General features: G+C 33.1%; 1 pseudogene; it reads right to left on the bottom strand.

Annotated features, from left to right (window-relative positions):
* Positions 1-11,485: 11,485 nt before the first annotated feature.
* Positions 11,486-16,505, bottom strand: LOC149558718 (DEAD-box ATP-dependent RNA helicase 15-like; annotated as a pseudogene).
* Between the last annotated feature and the right edge of the window lie 477 nt (positions 16,506-16,982).

Genomic DNA, 16,982 nt, shown 5'->3' with positions numbered 1-16,982 from the left:
AGGCATGGAAAGGATTAAAAACTTTGGAAGAATCAAACCACACACCTGACTTCAAAATCTCTCTCGCACAACTTTATTAAAAGCAAGAAATGACCACTACTATGTACAAATGATGGCCCTAGGCTATTGAACTTCAACAAAATTGTTTACCTCTATCATATACCTAATTTTCATTCCTTTCCTCATGAGTTAAACTGAAATTACTTCTCATATCAGTTTCACCAATTAAATTAGCATCCTAAAACTCAACACTTAGTAAAACTGAATCTTCATTCTTACTTCCATAATGCATATAAGAACTAGCTTCATTTTCTACAACTTGATCATTATGAAACTTTTTATTAGCATGCTTAAAAATATTAGACTTAAAGTGAAATTTATCTTCATTTAATGAATCATGCATGCTATCAATCTCGAATATGAATGCATCATCTTCCACTTGGGGAAAGGGATCACAAATACCTTGAAAATGTGTATCCTTATGTATAACTGGATGATATTCAAACGAACAATTAGACTTGTACTCACACATGTCATCCATATCAAAATTTGAAGCTAATCCATAATCCTCAAATGGGTCTTCAGAATTAGCAAATAGATTAGTCTTCACATCAGAGAGTTCATCATAAAACTCATTGTAAGGTATGACTAATTTTCAAAAACAAATACATCAAACACCTTGTCACCTATCTCATCAGATGCAACATACTCATCAATTTCACTATTAAACTCAAAAGAAGAACATTCTTATTTCTCACAATAGTAGGAGAAAATAGCATGCTCAAGCTCATTCTCCACTACATCTAAACCATCCATGTGCTCTTCAAACAAAGGATTAATAACTCCATGCAATGACCCTCTTTGAAAATCTTGACAAGAGATGGGTTGATCCTCATCATAATCTTCATCATATAAAGCATTAGTATATATTTTAAAACTATTACCCATTTCATCTTCATGGAGACTTTCAACATGTGAAGAAAAATCAGAATCATCACAAAAAGACACACCATCAACTCAATCAACGAAGCATGTAGAATATAAATCAAAGTTACTTTCATTGTCTTCATGTAGGTAATTTAAATGTCTTGTAAACAAATCAGTATCTATCTTACCAATAGGTACTGATGCATTGATCTGAGAATCACTTATATATTGATCATCACTACATTTATTCTCAAGACATTCATCTACACAATTAGGTAATCCATCCTTAGAAACAATTTGTTTTTCCTCATATTGTGTAGACAAGTCTTCATAGCTTTCAACATCTAGCTGACTTCTATAACTTTGAACTAGAACTTCACTTTTAGATTTAAGAAAAGAACTCATAACTTTACTGACAAGAGAGTACTCACTTTCATCATTTCTTTCTTCTTCCCAATGTGAAGATGAACACATTGTGTCATTTCCGTCATTCTAACTCAAGCAACCACTCTTATCATCTCCTTCATATGATGCTTCTTGATTATACATCAGATTAGCCATTGCATCATCATCACTTCAAAGATGACTTTTAACTTCCTCATACTCACATTGAGATGCATATCTTTCCAATTCTAATTTAATAACACTTTCAACATGATGTAATAAGAATAAATCATTTCTTGTGTATCCGACTGATCCATATTACCAACTATTGCTGAGGCATTAGAATATATGCACTCTATTCTTCTAACTATGACTGAGATGAGTGTGACTTACATTCTTCATCTTGTGTTATCTCTTCATTACATGTCAGATCAGCAACATCAAGTTCATGATCGGAGAGATAACTTTCATCCTCCTCACTTGCATAGGACTGAGATCTAGGTGCAACAACCTCAAACTTTAAAACATTAGTAACATCATCATACACATAACTATCATGAGAAGAACTTGGTATTTTAACTAATGTTTGATCCGTAAAATCAACATAATGTTGAACCTAATCAAAGTCTGAAATAGTATTCACTATTGTAGCATCATGAACACATGTGTCTTTATTTGCAATAAACTCATTCTTCTCTACACACACATTCTGATTTGAAATTTCAATCTAATTATTCATTATAGTAGGGGTATTGATAAGCTTATTCAGAACTGAAGAATCAACAGCATGTTTATATTTTCTTTCATGACCATTATATCGGCAATCATTCATAACAAAATGACCTCTAGTCAATCCATACTTCATATTATTCTCGATATCCCTAGCGGTCATAAAAGCCTGATATAATGTCGGTGGTTCTTTATCCCTTAGTAGATAATTCATTTTCTTATCAAATGCATCAAAATACACTGCTAAACACATTTGATCATTGGGTCTATAACTCTCAAGGATTTCATTCAAAACTCTTGGAAATCTGATGTTAAATTAAGGGACAAGTTCATCATTCTAAATATGAATCTTCAAGAACTTATCATAAGAATTAGACATGCTTACCTATTCTCAAAATTGCTCCATGAATGCAAAATGCAACTCACTCCAAGATGAAATAGAAACCATTGGTAGAAAATAAAATTGGTCTCTAGCATCTCCTTCCAAGGTTTGAACAAATAGATTCATGTGCACGTCTTCATGAGAAATCTCATAGTCACCCATTAAATCACTGAACAATTCAACATGATGACTAGCTAAAACAAGATGGTTCCCACTAAACTTAGGTAAACTTTATCTAACATCACTAAGAATGACATTCAGGAAACCATGAATAACATTAAAACATAATGGCATATATTTCTTGGTAGAAATAGATATAGGCATTTCATTAACTAGCTACATATTAGGTAAAATGAATCTTGACATCCTTTAAAATTTTGAACTTCATTCACCCATAATAAATTCTAATTTGTAACTTGCAATAGATCTAGATAATCTTCTACCAAATAAACATCTTCAAATACACTTCACAACTTAAACACAACAATTTGAAACTTAATCAATGAAGTGTATGAAACCTTACAACTATTATCCTCTTCTTATTGTTGAAACTCACTTGATGGAGAATACATGTGTAAAAATTACTTTCTTTCATGACAAGAAAAACCTCATGAAACTGAAATACCTCAAGTGTTGCTGTATGAAAACTTTGATCTGCTGATTGGCCTAGTGCTAATCTCGATTCCTTACACCACTAATCAAATTTCTTTGTAGAGTTGCTATCTCCTTGAGTAGAACTAAATGAAATCATCACTATGATTCATTTTTATAATTCCAAAATCTTATCACAATAGATCAAACAAAACTTCTAAACTTATCGGTCAGAAACTTATATAGATCTCTCTTTTTTGTTCAAAGTTTTGAAAAAACTTTCAGATCTGCCTATTTCAATTGAAAAATCTTGAAAACATTTATACATAACCGATCTACACTAGTATAGAGATCCTCTAGAGAGTTGCCACTCTCAATTGTGAGAAAGATTTTAAAACATGATAGGTTTGAACTGGATTGTCAAATTGTAGAACTTTTCAAATCTTTTAACACTTAAAATGGAGAAAACACTTTTAAAACAATTTCCACTTTGAATTAAAACAACACCTTGAAAAAAAAGAACCGATTGAATTGATTGGACATAAAACTTAGTAACAATAATCTGTATTCAATCCTTCAAAATTACTACTACAAATGGATAAAAATTCACTGGGCTACATGATTTGGAGTAAGAAAATTGGAAAGAACATCAGAGAACTTACTGCTGAAATTTTTTAATGCATTTCTCCTGCTGTATTGAATCTCTTCTTTTCCAATTCTTAAGGTTTGTCTTAAATCTGATTCAATACAATCCCTAGTAGATTCACCATTTTGTTGGTGACTCAGATGGGTAAAAACCCAATAGAGAGTAGGACTTAAATATTCAACTTATACCAGATATTCTTGTCCTTTTAAAAGTGAATTACTTCACAGACCTCCCCAACGGATTCGCCATCTTGTTGGTGTTTGAAAATGTTACCAGGTTTTCAATTATCCCCATGAGAATATGACATATCTAGGGGTAGCTAACTCCCATTCTTAACATATCATTTTAGACACAGGGCCAACTATAAGGCTTGACCCTTCTTCTACTTCAAGCTCTGCTAAACCTAGGTAGGTAGACCTCAGATTCAAATGATACCTTACTAGTGCAAAAACATATCCCTAATTCTATTAAGTAAATTTTACCCTTATTTCTCCTAATGACTCATGAAATGAAACAGATCTATAGTAGCTAAATGCAAAGCTATGAATCTCATAAGCTGAGTGAGTGTTAAAAATTTAGGTCCTTCAACATGAAAGGGAAAGAAAATTTGATTAATAATGTTGAATTTAGCAAAACCTCAGATATGCAGCAGTAAGACCTAGTTCCATCTTCTTCTCTGGGGAAGGAGAAAAATATCTAGAAAAAGAAGGACATCAAGGGTGGCCAGAAGGCTAAGGTTTTGATTTCTCTTATTAAACAAGGGATTAAAACAACCCTACATGATCCTATGGTAGACAAGGTTGTCTTTTCTAGACCAAATATTAATATGGTGGTAGAACCAAAAAAGATAGTTACAAAACTACAAAAGATAGTGGAAGGCCTTACGAATGGAGGGAAAGAGCCAGTCCTCATAGACTCAAAGGAAGATGAGACAATTTTTTTGTCTATTAGAGAGGAGGAAGAACTAATAAAGAATCCTAGATTTTCACAAGTCAAGGAGGTTAATCCTTGATTCTCAGAAGTCAAGGAGGCAAATTGAGCAATATTGGTTGTTGCTCAAGTAGTGAGGAACGAGATCAAGATAGAGATTGATAGTCAATCTCAACAAATTATTGTGTTAGATACTCAAGCACAAGAAGTGGGGGAGTAAGCCTTGATTATTGAAGTGGATTTAGTGAGGGAAAAACAAGAAGATGTCTTGGATCTCCCCTTGTCTCCCAAGAAGATTAAAAATGTTTCATGTAATCTAGAAATGATATTAGAGGGGGAAAACTCCTTATCTCCTAAGCCTAAAAAGAAAAGTAATCAGGAGCTCTCCCCAGTTTTGCCAACTGAGACCAGGAGTCATAGCAAACTAGACTTGGGAGTAAGGTCAAGATCTAGATAAAGGGGACCTACTAGTCAAGTTAGAGAATATGAGACCAAATTAGGTGTGGTAGATGGGAGCCAAAGAAATCTTTTGGAGTGTTCCTCTAGTTTTAAATGTAGATAATTTCTTAGAATATAAGGGGCCTTAATGGAGCCCATAAGTATGAAATCATTAGGAATATGATTAGAGATCAAAGACTTGATATTTTGATTATACAAGAAACTAAAATGAAGAAAGGGAGCTTGGGTAAAATTTCTTTCAGCAATAATATGAGAGGGGAAGCCTTAGATTCTGAAGGAGCATATGGAAGTTTCCTAACTCCATTCAATAATAAGTAGTTCAGATTTACTACCGTATAAAATGATGGCAATATCCTTTTTTGTAAAGTGTTTCACGTGTACTCCAATGATACTTGGTTCCTTTTGAATTCCTATCCTCCTAATTCCAAAAGGGAGAGGAAGAATTATTGGTCTAAAGTTTATGATATGGTTCAGAGAAGAAACATAAAAAAGGTATAATTATGGGGGACTTTAATTCTCTATTAGTGGATGTAGAGAAGATGGAAGGTTTGGTGCCTGACTGGGAAAGAAAATTGGATCTCTCTAATTTTATAAATAGCCTATCTATTTTGGACATGGATCTATTGGGAGGTGCTTTTACTTGGTCAAATAAAAGAACTAGAAGGGTGTATTCAAGTTTTGTTGGATAGAGCTCTTGTCTCTCCAAACTGGTTGCAGTCTTTCTCCTATAAGCTATCTCTACTTTGTAGAGTTGGCTCTTATCACTCACCTATATCCTTCTCATTTTTCTCTATTAAACAAAGGATGAACTTCCCTTTTTAGTTTGAAAAGATGTGGACTTCACATCTAGACTTATTGAATAAGGTATACCATTAGTGGGGGATAGAAGTGGAAGGTACAACCATGTTTAGAGTTGCAAATAAGTTGAGTAATGTGAAGAGAATTATAAAAGTCTGGAATAAGATAGATTTTGGACATATTTTTCATGAAAAAGATGATTTTTCTATCAAACTCACCTCAATTTAGGATACTATTCAATAGGAAGGGTATAATGATTTGAATAGGAATTTTGAGTTGTCTATTTTGACTGACCTGCACAATATTATAAGTAAAGAAGAGAAGTTCTAGAAGCAAAGATCAAGAATTAACTGGCTGAAAGAGGGGGATCAGAACATAAGGTTCTTGCACATTTTTACTCTAAAGCATAGAGCTAATAACATAATTTTAGGGTTAAAAAAGGGGGAGGATCTGTTGACTACAAAGAATGAAATTTTTGCTGAGCCTGTTTCCTTTTTCTCCTTTCTTATGTCCTCGTATCACTTATTATCGAAGTTGGATTAGAATGAAATTGTCTCATGTATTCCACAGATTATCCAACCCCATCACAATAAAATGTTGAGGGCCATTCCAAATGTGCAAGAAGTCAGGGAAGTTCTTTTTTCCCTACCTATCTTTAAGTCCCAGGCCTAGACAGATTTCCAACTTTCCTTTTCCAAATTTACTAGGAGGTGGTTATGGAGGATGTAGTGAAGGCTATTCAGGAATTCTTTTGAGCAAGAAACAGTCTAAAAGAGATTAATTCCACTTTTTTTTTCCTCATTCCTAAAACTCTAGGGGCTGACTCTTTGGATAAATTTAGACCTATCAGTCTATGTCAATCTTTCTACAAGATTATTTCAAAGATTCTTACCTCTAGAATGATTAAAGTTCTTCCTTTGATCATATCTTAGCAACAAACAGGGTTTGTCCCTAGAAGATAGATTTTGGATTCAATCATGATGGGGCATGAAGTTATCCATTTTATGGAAGCTAGAAAAAGAGAAGAAATGCTTCTCAAACTAGATCTTTCAAAAGCTTATGATTGGGTTGATTGGACTTTCCTTCGTTTGGTGTTCCAAGCTTTTGGTTTTGATTAGAAAGTTTGTAAGCTTATTTCCACTTTTCTTGCTATTTTGGTAAATGGTGCTCCTCTAATTTTTTCAAAATTTTGAGAGGGCTTAGATTGGGGGGTCCCCTGTCACCTATTTTGTTCATTATTTTGGTAGAATGTATTGAAATGTTAATCAAGAAGAACAAACAAGAAGGAAGGTTAAAAGGGATTAAACTATCCTCTAGGTGTGATCCTTTTTCCCGTCAATAGTTTGTGGATGACACTATAATGGGAGGGGAAGCTTCAGTCAAGGAGGAAAAAGTTATGAAGGAGATTCTAGATTTGTATATTAGAGGATATGGATAGCTTATTAATTGGGAAAAAAGCTCAATTTTCTTAATTAATACTCTAGAGGATAGGCAGAGGAAAATTGTGAGGATCCTAGGGTGTGGAGTGGGAATGATTCCTTCTAACTATCTTAGACTCCCTTTGGGTGCTAAGACTCCTAATTCCTTCTAGAATGGGATCATTGATAGGTTTAGCAAGAAGCTGATGGGGTGGAAAGGGGCTTTTCTTAGTCAAGTAGGCAAATTCCTTTTGGTTGAATCTACTCTTCAGAACCTCCCAATGTATGCCTTGAGCCTTTTTGGGATACTAGTAAAATTTGCAGAGAAAGTGGAAAAGATTTAGAGAGATTTTTTGTGGTCAGGTCTAGAAGGTCAAAAAAGATATCCCCTTGTGTCATGGGATAATATATATCTTCCTAAGTGCTATGGTGGATTGGGAATCAGGAAATTAAAGCATCTCATTATGGCTCTCCTAGCTAAATAGATCTGGTGTGTCTTTAATTGTACTAGGGAATGGAGAGATATCTTTGTTAATAAGTACATTAGAAGACCTTCTATTTAGCTCTTGCTAAACAATGAGGATACCCCAAATGGGTCTATTATTTGGAATAGTATTCTTAAGGCAAGAAAATTGGCCAAGGCTAAGGTTATTTGGAAAGTGAGTAATGGGAAGGAAATTCTCTTTTGGCATGATAATTGGTTGTTTCAAGGACCTCTTATTAATAATCCTATATTTGGAGTTTGGCCTAATGATTGTATTAGGAAATTTTGTTTGAAAGTTAGTGATTATAGAACTGACCAGGGATGGAGAGACCTGTCTTTCACCTTTGAGGATCTCAAGATGATAATGATAATGCTAAATTCTATGGTTATTAAAAATAAGAGGGATGAAGTTATTTGGAGAGACAATCCTAATGGTTGTTACTCGATAACTTCAAGCTATAACTACTTTTAAAGCCTAAAAGAGAAACCCCCTTTGGCAAAAGCCTATTTACCTAGTCTTACTCCAAAGATGAATATTTTTTACTAGCTAGCCTTGCAAGAAAAAATTCTTACTCAAGATAATTTAATAAAAAGAGGTCATATTATGCCCAATAGATGTATCCTTTGTAAAATCTAGATGGAATCGACCAATCATATGTTAATCCATTGCCCTTATTCAAGGGACATCTAGGATAACATAACTAAGAATTTTGGGGTACAAACTAGTGCAATCTAGGTAATCATCTAGATTTCTTTTCTCACTAGATAACTATGATCAAAGGTTCAAACTTGTTGGATTTAAGCACCTAGAATTTGCCTTATTTTTGTTGGGGAGTCTAGAAGGAAAGTAGCACTCAAATTTTTAGAGATAGAGAGGAACCTACTTATGTTCTAGGGGAAAAGATTTATAGAAATATAAAGGAAAATTACTATGTAAGGAAGAGAGGAGATATTAAAAATGGTGGTAATAAGGAGAGCTAAAAGATAGGAAGTGAAATGGAAAGTCCCTCTTGAGGGATGACATAAAGAAAATTTTGATGGTGCATCAAAGGGAAACCATGGACCTTCAAGTTGTGGAGGTATCATAAGAAATAATTATGGTGGAGGGGTGGTAGCTTTTTGTCATCCTTTGGGTCTCCAAACTAACCATTTTGTAGAAGCCAGTGCTGCTTGCCATACAATGAAACTTGCATTGGACATGGGGATTACAAATTTATGGTTGGAGGGGGATTCTAATAACATTATAAGATGTATTAAAGGAATCACTCAACCTTCATGGTCTATTGCTAATCTTATTGAAGAGACCAAAGTTTCCTTGAAAATTTTCAATGTGTCCACTTTACCCATATTTATAGGGAGGCTAACCCTATGGCAAGCTAGTTTTCCAATGAAGCTATTAGGCAAGACAAGGTAATGATTTTGAATTTGGGTCAAAATATTCCAGATGAAGTGAAGAGTCTTATTGAACTAGATAAAATCTAGGGAGGTACAATGGAGATCTTATTGTAATAATGAACATTAATGGTAGCTTGGGTGTGAGTTGTTGTAATTATGGAATTTATAGAAAATGGAGTCAGATGAGGTTATCTATGTCATATTGACACATTTTGTCGGTCAATTTTTTCATCCTCCATTTTTTATGGAATATCAAAAATTATATCAACACTTTTCAGAGTAGCAAAAACTAGAGTACTTAAATGTTTGAGACGGGTTCATAGAGGTCAACATTTATGAGAATTGTGGGGGTGGAGGGTGAAAAAATGGTGGGGGACCAAAGTAGGAAGGAATCTATGGGTGAAGCAAAAAAAATGGATACAAAGGGAAAAAGTTTGGGAGAAATTGGAGAAGGGAGGTATAGAAAATTATATCACTAAATTCCATGGTTTTGACTCAAATGTCACAAATATTATGGTAAACTCTTGGAAGGATGGGATGGTTAAAGTGAATGGAGTTTCATTTTAGAAAACATAGGATGTCATTGCTTTTGTGTCTAAAATTTTGGAGGAGGGTTTCAAATTTTATAGAGACAAGAAGTTTTTGGTGAATGCGGTCAAGGATTTTGCAAAGAAATTAGAGGAGAGGAATGATTTGGTAAAATGTGAAATGTACTATGAAATGGCCTCTATTAAAAAACTTTGGAGGTATGTCTTATGGGATGTTATATAGTACATTTAATTAGATACTAGATTTGACTGTGTACGAACTTATCACTATGTTCTTCTCAATCATTTTCACCATGGCATTAAGATTTCTTTCCCCTTTTATTTATTTACTTCTATGAGAAAAGCTATCATAGGATTCAAGAAAAAACCCTCAATGAATCCTACCCTACATGAGGGATTATTGATGCTAATTAATGAGCATTTTAAAGCTCAAACTTTAAGCAAAACTCCTCTACATGGTACAAATGCCTCTGAGGACTTAAGTAGCTCTAATTTTTCCTTTGATATGGAGGATATCCAAAGTATTAGTTTGAAGTGGGAGAAAAAAATTTCCTTTGGGAAAATGGCCAAAGAGTCAGAAAAGAAATTGCCTTCATCTATTACCCCTATCAAGAAGAGTCATAGAGGACATGGGTCTAAAACTTCAAGCCAAGGAAATGAATATTAAAATGAGGAAGGGGAGGAAATGAAATTTGATGATGAGGATGAGGAGGAGACATAAATTAAGAGAGAAGAATTAGTTTCTAAAAAAGAAGGAGGGCAACAAAGAAGGAAGCGGAGGGGGTTTTGGGTTTAGGGCTAGAAATCTCAGACATACCCCTTTCCCGTATTCATCCCCAAAAGAAGGAGAAGGAGAAATTTTATGGAGAGGGAGGAAAGGTGGTTATGAAGGATAGAAAAAAGGCATGGAGAAGTTTCAATGTGAGAATAGCCAAAATGGGAATTGTTAGAGAGACAATTAATCCCCAAATTCTAGAAGAAAAATAGGGCCAACTCTAGTTTGAGGATCTTATTGATCCAGCAATGGTGGAAATAATGGATAATGCTAGGGAAAAAGGCATGAATTTTTTGAATAATGATAGAAATAGTATAATCAAAAACTTTAGGTCAATCAAATGGCTTTACCATGAATTGGAAGAGTTCAGGGATAAAATTGGCCAACTGGAAAACAAACTGAAGGAGCCAAGTTTGGGAAATCAAATGGAATAGGAAGATCAACTTAGTTTGGCTAAGAAGAGAATCCTAAATTTGGAAAACTATAATCATAATATGGCAAATCAGATGATTTACATTCTCAATTCTATCAATGATAACATTTTGTCCCTTACTAGAATGTTAAAAGCCAAAGTTCTGCTAGATGAGAGTGATGAAAAGGATAGAGAAAGAGCCAAGGTGGAAGAGGACATGGTGATAGAAATAAATTTTAGTAGCTTGGATTGGGAAACTTAGAAAACTTAGGAGTAAATGGCTGAGGAGACTCACAAAGTCTATGAAGTAGCTCAGATGATGTAGGAGCTTGAGCAAAAGACAAAAGAGTAATCTTGGTTTATTTTTTTCTTTTCTTTTGTTGTTAGTTTTCTACTTTTTTTGTCTAGTTGGAATTTTCTTGTTCTATATTTTGTCTATATGTTGAACTGGCCTTTTGGTTGGCCTTTTTTTTGGCTGGGCTTATCATGCTTATTATCAACCTTGTGACTTGTTTATATTTTTGGTTGGGCTTTAACTACTTATTATCAGTTATGTTTATGTATTAACTATTGGGTTTTAGGGTCCCTATAAAACCTATTTATCTTATCAAAAACTTTCCTCTTTTGGAATTCCAAAATTAATACAGATTGATGGAAAGTTGCACTCGACAAGAAGCTTGTTCAGCTTTGAATCTCTATTAACACTCTTGACAAATATCACAACTTGACTGAAGTCCAATGCATCAAGTAGATCATCCAGCTTCCAATTCTTCTCCAGCTCACTCAGTTTGATGTAGTGCTAGAAGAATCTCAAGAAATAATTACCAGAAAAAACAAAAGAGAGAACAATTTACTATTTTATTGGACATTATTAAACTCAAATAAATTCAATACCTGAACTAAACCATGAAGTGTTAATTTTTCCTCATCATCAATGTATATCTCCATAAGCTATAAACAAAAAAAATGTGTTTAACATTAGGTGGTGTGATCACCATCAAAAGCCAATAGTGCCACAACAATCACCTCATTGATCTAAGGAGCACATGTTGAATGAAAAGTACTAAAAAAGTTCAACTAGTAGCTTCATGGTCCAATATACTATCCCTGAATTCTGAAATTAATGCTTTGTTATATCATTGAATTAATTATTTGTATTGTTGTTACAAAACTAGTATTAGAGGCCACATGTGACCCATGTCTCCACCATGTACAATGAATAAAAGTTTTCCACCATAGAAAATATAGCTCTGAACTACCTCTGAGGCAGCTCCATTCTTGTGAATGCAAAGAAAATGACTTAGGTAGCATGTAATCCCAACTTTGGAATTAAAATAAAGCTATGGCAGCCTAGTATTAATGAATGGTGGTGAGAAAGGAGAGGAAAAAATGGGCTTGGATAAGAAATACAAAACTTCAAGGAAACATGAAATGCCTTTGCAAATGTGTGCTACCAACTTATGGCCAAAACATGAATCACCTTTGTAAGGGTTAAATAAACATCTTAAGATCAATACTACAAAAATAAGCATAACTAGTATTCCACCTGAATAAAGCCAATTTAAATGAACTAACTAGTTTTTCCAATCATTAAAGTAATATTTAATGTAGGATTAAATAGGACAACTTATATAGAAGACATTACATCTTGCATGAATCCCTTGTAGATGGGTTAAATCTCCTTTCTCAAAGTGGTAGAGAACATCATAACTTTCTTGTCATCAGGGATCATCTTGAAAATCTCTTGGACATCTCTTTGTATGTCTACAACACTAAAAAAAAAAAAAAGATACTAAACAGACTATGTAATTAGAATCTATTTAAAAATGTATCTATTGACATACCAAGTGATTCCAACATTCTATCACACTCATCAAGGATAAATTTTCTAACATTTTTGAGACTCAAATCTTTTTTCCTTGCTTAAGCAAGTATCCTTCTAGGAGTACCCACCTCTATGTGTGGACACTCATTTTTTAGCAATTATTTATGGACTTTAATGTTTACCCCTCCATAGAAAACAACCACCTTCAAGTCTGTTAAATAAGTGATAAATCTCTCAAATTCATGGCATATCTACAATATAAAACATAACTAGTAAGAAATCATTATTAATGGAAATAAGTATAAAGTAACTACAAAAGCCTAGTTATCAAAGAAAAATTCCACTATATTAGTCCATAAATTAAAATACCTAATATGCCAATTCTTGAGTATGACACGAGTCAAGAGCTACAACTTTCCCAAGAACAAGTTCAATCTATTGCAGTGTGGAAAGAATAAAAACTATGGTCTTTCTCATTCTAGAATTAGCCTAGCAAATCACAACCATCCCTAAGATGGCCTAGGGAATGCATTCATGTTGTACTGATAGAATCAAACAAAATAAATTGATATCTTAGTTAAGACATTCACAATTGGACTGATTTTGGAATAGTTTAAGATAGCCATGACTATGCTCCAGCTTTAGAGGCATAGTGCAATTAAATTACCTACAAAACATTTGCATGATGTTGTTAAAGAGACTGTTTGAACAAAAATTATAAGTACTCAGTAGTCAATCAATGAGAACCATGATAATTACATCATCTTTAGTCAAACAAATAGCAATTTGATATATCTCACTATCATTTTGGGATTGAATTCGGATGTCAATTCCTTCCATGGGAAAGATACAAATTTACACATAACTTACATGAAACACAAATTTCAAGTATTAAAATTGGTTAATATGTTAACATTAATTAGCATGTATAGTAAAACATGTATAAAGAAATTTAAGAGTCTTTGTAATCAAGTTTACAAATCTATGATCAAATCACAAATATGTGATTGAGACTTGTTTAGAGTTATATTTATATTCTATATTAATTCACTTTAGCAGTTTGAAATTGTAAGCTGATCAAACTCAAAGCCATGTATATTCATTATGTTAGCTTGAAAAAATATATTTTAATCTATATATACTTAATGAAATGATGAAAAATGTGTAATAGTAGGAAAACCTCTCATGCTATGTGGCTAAAAAAGAACTATTTTCCTTGCTTGCCTTGATAATAATTCTTTTTTGAGCTCACAAACATGAGAGAAAGGGAAAATCAAGAATAAAAATTTAAAGGTCATAATTTTATAAATGAAACATTATGTTTTCACTCTCCTTCTCCTTCCTTGAATCATAGTGAAGGTATATGGAAACTTATTCAACAATTTTCTACACAATGATGTGCTTTAGCTAAACTGTGTATGCTAAATGTGGCTTACAATTCCACTCATTGTAGAACAAGGTCAAGTTGTCATAAACAATATTTGAAGAGAGTAAATAGCCAAAACAAAACTACACAAAGGGAACACTATTGAGATAGGGAAATAGCATTTCTAGAAGCAATATTCCTTTTGTATGCTATATCTTATTCAACCATATTTTAGACAATGATGTGCCTCAACTAAATGAGCTATGTATCCTAAGGATAGCTTGCAAGTGTACCATCCTAAAAAAAATTCATGTTGTCATTAAGGATATTTGAAGAGAGTTAATAACCAAAACAAGACTACACAGAGGCAATGATTTTCCAAATAGGTTTGCTTCTATGAAAAAGAGTTGGAGATAGAGAAATAGAATTTCTAGAAGCAATGTACCTCCTCCAATGAAAGCCAACCAAAGTTGGTTTTAATCCAAATTATGTAGAAATAGACCCTTAAAACTAGTGCCACCTTGGTAAAATAAGTTGCAAATTCTATCTCACTTGAGAAGAAGTAATGCTCTTTCCTCCAAATGTCATTGCCATAGAAAATCTCAACAAAGTAAATCTATTCTACCAAGAATAGATGTTGGGATCCACAAGAAAAAAAAAATATATACCATAATTACTTGAAAGATTGAATTCTTCAAGGTGATACCTCTGTCTAATCTAAAAAAAATTTCTCCCAAAACCAACAAGTTACTATATAGCTTACTAAACAATCTACTGATAAGAAAGCTTTGGAAATTCATAAGAAAAGAGAGATCTCCAAATACATACTTAGGTAGTTGGTCCACTGGGAAGCTAAAATTCTTTGTGTCCTATTTTGAATTCTTTTAGATGAGAGTTAAGAGAAAATTATTGATTTGTTTGGGTTAATCAATTGGCATGTGAACTTTCTATAATCAACTAGGTTCCTATGAAAAATTTGAGGTTACCTAATATCTTCTTTTCCTTGCAAAAGTGTCATCTACAATGTGGAGGTAGGTGAAAGAATTCATATGACATGATCTTATAATGCCCTTGAGATAAGTGCTAGCTTATAATACCCTTGAGATAAGTGTTATCTTATAACTTCCTTAATATAACTTTCAAACTGTAAAAATATGTTTAAAATGAAATAAATTAACATTTTCAAATATATGATCACCTTCTGGACTTAAATATTAAAACATTCCTTGATCAATATTAGGAATGGAGGAATTGGAAGAATATTGTGATATACAAGAATATGTAGTTTCTTACCAGTGCTTTATGGTTGCATCATTGGAGGATGAGTGGGTCAGTCTAGCACTAAATGAGTGCTATTGAAGTTTAAGTGAATTGTTTCTAAATTTTGGAAATACTATTTCATGTTTTGTTTACTAATTTTTGCAAGGGTTTTTTGATCTTCTAAAAATATTATCATGAGTATTCATGAAGTGTGGTATTGAGTTGTTTCCACTATGATGAATGGAGGAGTTAAGCAATAGTTAAGCAATCATAAAATCATTTCTATTGTTTATATATTGCACCATGCTACTCTAGTATTGATAAATATGAGACATTAACTACAACACGTCAAACTATAATATTGCTATCAAGGTTCAATTATGATATTAGATCATTATACATCTTTCTCTTATCCAAAGACAAGAATGTAGGCCATTCCAAAATGATGTCAATTGAATTTGCAAAAACATATGTTTGCATAACAACATGCCTTAAATTCATATATTTTTGTTTTCTGCTAGTTATTATCTTTCTCTAGACTAACCAAGGGTAGAAACACACATGGAGCACATACCTGATGATGCATAAATATATGAAGACAAAGGATATGTAAAATATAGACATTGATGCATGAAGACACAAAGAGTACATAGAACATACACATGCATGGATGAAGACATAGAGCACACATGAAGTATAGACATTAATGCATGAAGACACAAACCATACACTAAGTTTACACATTAATGCATCAAGACATAGAGCATACACCAAGTATACACATAATACTTTAAATTTTTAGTTTTCTTCTTATTGACTTAGAATGATTCCTTGTTTTCATCCAATACCTTGCAGGATGGAGAGATAGTGTTTTGATTCTATTGTAAGGTCCCTTATTGAGACTTCCACTAATTTACACTACTATTCCCAACTAGGGTTTAGATCCTACTCAAAAATGGCAATATAAAACATTCCTTACTAGGAGAATGCCAATTCCTAATGATCAATGTTCATCATTATGCATTTCAATTACATTAACAAATAATTGTTGATTCACAATACATATTCAAGCATTCAATTCCCCATTGCAATCTTCATCACTAACCTTAAGAAAGATGGGAAATTACTCTTTAGAGGGCCTTGGAAACCCTCTACAAGTAAGCTCCCTCAAAGGATTTGTGGCACATATAAGCATTACCTATTTTAGGGCTATGTCCTCAAAAAATCATGATATATATCTATACCACTAGCTTAAAAGCTTCCTCCAACATGGTATTACTCAAACCTTGACAAGCCAACCTATTCTCTTTACTTTATTAGTGAGTGAGAAAGGATTAGACTAAGTATAAATTGATAACTCATAAAATAAATGCACTTGGGGATAGCAACTTGTAATGTTCCTTATCAAGAGAGTGCCAATTAACAATGATTAATTATGCAACACTATGTCTTACACTAGATTGAGAAACAATCACTTATTTATAATATGTACCTATGCCTTCAATCCTATATGACCCTTGGTAATCCAAAATTATTTCTTGTATGACCCTTCATAATCCCCAATCTTACAAAATTTGGAACATTATTTGTCCATGGAAATATTGGAACCATTTGTGTGTAGGAGTGATTAAAATTTTAAATAAATGTTGATGA

This window comes from Cupressus sempervirens, chromosome 5 (assembly GCF_028749045.1).
Source record: "Cupressus sempervirens isolate cs-2001-9-10 chromosome 5, ASM2874904v1, whole genome shotgun sequence".
Taxonomy (NCBI): Eukaryota; Viridiplantae; Streptophyta; class Pinopsida; order Cupressales; family Cupressaceae; genus Cupressus; species Cupressus sempervirens.
This window is presented reverse-complemented; position numbering and strand designations above follow the sequence as displayed.